This window comes from Acinonyx jubatus, chromosome D2, assembly GCF_027475565.1.
Source record: "Acinonyx jubatus isolate Ajub_Pintada_27869175 chromosome D2, VMU_Ajub_asm_v1.0, whole genome shotgun sequence".
Classification (NCBI taxonomy): Eukaryota; Metazoa; Chordata; class Mammalia; order Carnivora; family Felidae; genus Acinonyx; species Acinonyx jubatus.
The window spans coordinates 58,544,607-58,550,606 of record NC_069393.1 but is presented as its reverse complement, the minus strand read 5'-3'; positions in this window follow the sequence as shown (position 1 = coordinate 58,550,606).

The following is a 6,000-nucleotide window of genomic DNA, read 5'->3' as shown; positions in this document are numbered from 1 at the left end:
CTTTCCCAAACCCTGCAGCAGGATTGCCCGGAGGGGAATGCAGGCCTGCTCTTCTCAGTGGGGCTCTGGGAGGGCTTTAGATTGTATTCAGCTCCTTGCCCTATTGTACAGATGAGGAAACTGAGAAGCAGAGATGGGTGGTGACTAGCCCAGGGTGTCACACGGGGTTGGGACCAGGAGTGAGGGATGCTTTCACCCCCTCTGGAGGCTGGGTGTGGTAGGCAGGATTCTAAGGAAGACCTCAGTGACCTTTACCCTCTCCCTTTTTGAGGGTGGGTGGAGCCTTCAATTATGACGAGGTATTATTCCCCCGTGGTAATATTACCTTATATGGCAAAAGGGAGATGATCTGGGTGAGCCTTGGCTAAGCCCATGAGACCTTTAAAAGCAGAGTTTTCTCTGGCTAGTAGAAAGGGGCAGTCAAAGAGAGTCCAAGCATGAGGAGTCAACACACCTTTGCTGGCTCTGAAGATGGAGGGGGCTGCGTGCAAGGACCAGGGAGAGTCGTGGAGAAACTTAGAGTAGCCTTTAGCTGACAGCCAGCAAGGAAAGGGGACCTTAGTCCTATAACCACAAGGCACTGAATTCTGCCAACAGTGAGAATGAGCATAGAAGCTGATCTCCCCCCGGGGCGCCTGGGTGGCTCAGTCTGTTGGCATCCGCCTTCAGCTCAGGTCACGATCTCATGGTTCATGGGTTCGAGTCCCACGTGGGGCTCTGTGCTGACAGCTCAGAGCCTGGAGCCTGTTATGGATTCTGTGTCTCCCTCTCTCTCTGCTCCTCCCCTGCTTACGCTCTCTCTCTCCCTGTCTCAAAAATCAATGAACATTAAAAAAAAAAAAATTAAAAAAAAAAGAAGCTGATCTTCCCCAGAGCTTCCAGGTGAGGACTCGGCCTGGGCCAACACCTTGATTTGGGCTGTGTGGGACTGGAAGCAGGAAATTCAGCTGAGTCTTCCTGCACTTCCAGCCTAAAGAGCTGAGACCATTAATGGATTTTGTTTTTAGGGGCTAAATTTGTGAAAATCTGTTATGCAGCAATAGAAAGCTAATACACAGACTTAGGGGAAGGGTGTCTTAGGAGACTCCTATGATGGGAAGGAGGGAGCTAAAGTTGGAAGAGGTCTGGGTCTCTATCCCAATGCCCTTTCTCTCCCCCCATGTTCCCACATATCAACAATTGACTGGAACTGCTCCCCAGCTGCCAAAGTCATCACGTCTCCCTATTGCTTTACCTGGGATCCAACCCTTGCAAACATTTAAATTTGTGACTCTTGCAAGGTGGAGCCTGAACCCCAGGGTTATGAGGAGCAGGGATTCACCTCTCATAGCAAAGGGTCCTTGACAGGAGGAACTTCTATGGAATTTGCTCAGGCAAAGCCTTCCAAGATGTGGGTAGGGGCAGGCTAATTCAGTGCAATTGCAGACAGAGATTCCCTTCCCATCCCAGAGTTTTTTGGTTTGTTTTTAATGTTTATTTATTTTTGATAAAGAGAGAGAGAGACAGAGTGCGAGTGGGGGAGGAGCAGAGAGGCTCCTCTGCTCCTCGGTTTCCTGAGCTCCTTTCTGGGAGTGGCTGTAGCTGGATCTCACTGGGCTTTCTACTCTCTCTCTCTCTCTCTCTCCCTCCCTCCCTCCCTCCCTCCCTCCCTCCCTCTCTCTCTCTCCTTCTCCCACATATCTAAAGCAAAGAGACCTAAGTTTTCAGTATGTGGAGGGTTCCTAATACTGATGCTGACAGTCATAGCCCATGGCCCTGAAACCTGGAGTTCTGAATCAGCAAATGCCCACTTGCCCTGAGATGGGAGCTCCTGACCTCTAACCTCCAGAACCAGTGGTATGGGGGACATAGACTCTAAGCTCTAACCCTGCTAGAAGCAGGGGTTCTGGCTCTATAGCTCACATATATCCCTATACATTCCTGACACGTGGTCCCCACACATGTCCATGCACATACCTGATCTCTACCTGTCAGCCCCACACATGCCTGATTTGATTCCACATGGGCTCCACACAGGGCTTGATGGGTGCCTAGACTGGCGTGAGACACCACCTTCCCCCAGCTCCAGATTTCCCCTGAGAAATCCTCTCTCATCACTGTGACTTTGGACTCAATGGACTTTGGGAGCACTTTGGGGCCGGTTTGACAAGGGCTTCTGGTCAGGCCACCCTACCTACCTGCTAGACCACACACCCATTGGAAAGGAATCACCCCCCTGGCCTGTTCCTCTTCCCCTCAAGCTGCCTAATGGGGAGAAAGCCTGGGACCCTTAGTGTCTGACCTGAGGAGAGAAGGCCTCAGAGGCCATGCCCTTCTTCTCCCTGATGGAGAACAGTCCTGGAGCGCTGGGCAGCTCGTTTCTCACCTAAGGGGCCAAGGACTGCAGCCCCCACCTCAGAGCTTCTGAGAGCCAAGGTTCCCCACCCCCACCTTGAGGGCCTCCCTAGCCTTCCACCACCCAAGTGCGTACAGAAGCTGCAGAATCAAGTAAAGGAGGAAGGTTCCAGGAAGATGCCCTAGAGAAGCCCTACTTACTGCCCAATCTATACTATGCAACTATGCAGCTTCAGTTTTTACTGTGAAGTACAGACTCAGACCACAGATATCCCTCCAGAGCCTGGCTCCATAGGCAAGAGGAAAGCTCTCTTCTCCATGTTTCAAGTTCTATCTTTCTGGACCTCACTCCCTCTACCCGATAGGAACAGACAATCAAGCCTCTCTGGGATCTGGAAAGGGAAGGGCTGCTCCGACGCACAGGGATGGCGAGACACAGGAATGCTCCAGGGGTCATCTTCAGGGACAGGGGGGTCGCCAAAAATGGGTATCATGAGGGCGGAGCCTTGGGGTGGGCTGGGCCGCTACTGCCAGGTGTATAGGGGGAGGGATGGGACAGGTATTGAGGTCGACGGGCGCACTTCCCGGAACAGGCCAGCAGAGGGCGCGCGAGGACCGACGAAGAGGATGGGCGAAGTGGCCCTGCGGTGTGCGAAGGCCGGGATGGGGGTGTGGCAGAGAGTGCGCCAGGTACGGGGAGGAACCGCCTAGTGGAGCTTCTCTCCCAGGTCGGGGAAGGGGAGTAGGAGGTTGGGGCTGGAAGGGTCCGGAATGCGCTGCCGCTACGCAGCCCCTCCCTCCTCCTCCAGAGGATGCCTTGGGGGATGTGGCTTAGTGCCCCTCCATGGGTGGGTAGACCCTCCCCATCACCTGGCAGGGAGCAGGATCCTGGACTGGTTACCTTAATGTGGTATGCTGGGAACCCTTTTCCCAGACTCACCTCTGGTCAGGATTCTGTGCCTCAGTTTCCCCCTGGGTGAGTTCTGTCCTTGCTACTGGAAGCTATAAACTGGGAGACCAGGTGGGGTGAGACGACCAGTAAGAGGGAACCAGTACCCTCCCCATCCCTCCCCAACCTTGTAGCTGAGCTTTGAGAGGAAATAGAAAAAGAGGAGAGGAGAAAAGAGCGATGGAGGGAGAGGTGACGCTGGGGAAAGCAAATGGAAGGGGCGAGTGGAGGCGGGGGAGGAGGGTGGCTAGGGTGGGTAGGAAGAGGGGCCTAACCTCTCAGCGGAAGCTCTCCCAGCTCTTGGGCAATCTGTGACTCCTCTGGGCTGTGCTGGGGGCCGAGCTCTCCGCTACATCCCGGAACCGTCGCTCTGCCTGTAGGCCCCCTCCAGCCGCCATGATTTATAGCTGGGCCAGGCCTAGCGACCTTGGACGGATAACTAATGACGGGTCAATAACGCTACAGAAAACGTGAACTGGTAAGGGAGGAGGGACGAGGCCCATTAGCCGTCATTTTCTCTCTAATCCTGGTGCCTCTCACTGCAGTCTCCTTGCTGGGGTTTTCCCCAGGGCCTCTTGATGGGTCTGAAAGGTGACAGTTAACACAGCTGAAACAGGAAAAGGGGAGGAGGGACCTCAACGTACTAGAGAGACCCAAAATGGGTCATATGAGGGTGAAGGAGACAGGTGCCCTGTCCGGGAAATACTTCCCACTCCTCCTATTCTGTAGACAGGAGTAGGTCACATGTTGGGAAGCTAAAGTTAGCAGGTCAGTTCCTGTCAGGCAGAAGGCAGGGCACCTGCCTTTCTCTCCCAGGGAGAGAAATAGGGAGAAAGTGCAGAAAATAGGGAGGGGGTGCCCTCTACTCCACCACCTCCACCTAGCTCCCTCCCTTGGCCCATATCTCTGGAGATGTCCTCTGCCTCCCCTCACTCCAAGCTACCCAAAGGGAGGGTGTTTACTTCAGTCCTGGGGACACCTCATATTCGGCCTGTGTCCCTGCTTGCAGGTGGGCTGGGGAAGCAGGGGCCCGTCCGTGTCTTAATTCCTAGGTCATCTCGTTCCTTTTTTTTTTTTTTTTAATTTTTTATACATTTATTTATTTCTGATAGAGAGACAGAGCACAAGTGGGGGAGGGGCAGAGAGGAGACACAGAATCAGAAGCAGGCTCCAGGCTCCGAGCTGTCAGCACAGAGCCCAACTCGGGGCTCGAACTCACAAACCGTGAAATCATACCTGAGCCGAAGTCGGACGCTTAACTGACTGAGCCACCCAGGCACCACATCTGGTTCCTATTGATAGTGGACCAAAGCCTTCTTCTCCCAGTCTGGCCACTCCCCTCCTCCTATTTGAGGTCACCTGGGTCATCCTCTGGGTCCCCAGTCTATTTTTGACACCTCAGGAATCCCAGAGTTGAAAGGAAGGAAGTAATTCTCTCAATACCTGACCTGATAGAAAAATCTCCCCTAATAATCTCTGTTGGCATCAAGGTGCCTATATAAATGTTTTTCTACCTTATAGTCCCATTTTGTGGATGAAGAAGTTGGAGCTCAGAAGCATAGTCAGCAGAGAGAGGAACTGAAATTTGAATTCATGTCCTCTGGCTCCACATCATAGCGTCTTCCCTCCCGGTCACTACAGGATCCTGGGCTCCTGCCCTGCTTTGTTTGCAAAGGAGACACCCAGTGAGGAGGCCACTGAGGCAAGGGCATTCTTTCCCCAGAGTAGACACAGGGTAACAGAACAACCCTGGAGGAAGTATTGGGTGGTGGCAATGGGGAATGGGCCTGCATGTACCCCTCATGTTGGGGACCAGACTCCCGGTGGGTGTACATATATGGACTTGTGTGTGCTCATTCATTCACGCTATCTCTTATTCCTTCAACAAACAGGTATTGAGTGGCAATCATGTGCGGTGACCTGGGGACATAGGGGCAGCACTGGGGAGCTTATAGTCTAGCGAAGGGAGTACACAGAATAGGTATGTCTGTGGTGTCTGGCAGTGAGTGGATTCCCCGGGGAGCAGAACCAAGCATGAGCAGAGGCAGATACAAGGCACCAACTTCTGGGGATAGAGACACTAATCATTACCCATCACCTCAGCACCTCAATCCACATCCAGACTCTCACATATCAAACTTGCTTCTTATACTGTCTTACTTGATCAGCCTGGCTCCAGCACTGGCTACATAATTTTGGGGTCCCATGGCCAAATGAAAATTCAGACTCCTTATTATAAAATTATAAAGAATTTCAAGACAGCATTAAACCAAGCACGGGGCCCTTCTAAATGCAGGGCCCCCTGGGACTGCACTGTTCATATGCCTGTAAAATTGTCCCTGGCTGGCCCTTTCCCATTCATTGACTTCTTGGTTTTCTCTTTTTTTTCTTTTTTTTTTTTTTTCGGTAATCGCTTTACTCAACGTGGGGCTCAAACTCAAAATCCAGAGATTGAGAGTCACATTCTCTTCTGACCAGGCCAGCCAGGTGCCCCTGCCCTCCCCTTTTCTATGTCTGGTGCTGACTTAGGCCTCACAGGTCCCTCATGTGGACCTGCCTCGGCCTCCTTGCTGGCCCTCTAGCCTCCAGGCTCTTCCCAACTGCAGCCTCCTGACTCTTGTCTATGTGATGACAAGTCTCCTCACTTCTTGCTGACACTCACCCAGTGCCATTTGCCTGCACTCCTGGCCCCTTAGACTCCTCGGCCCCAAACACTC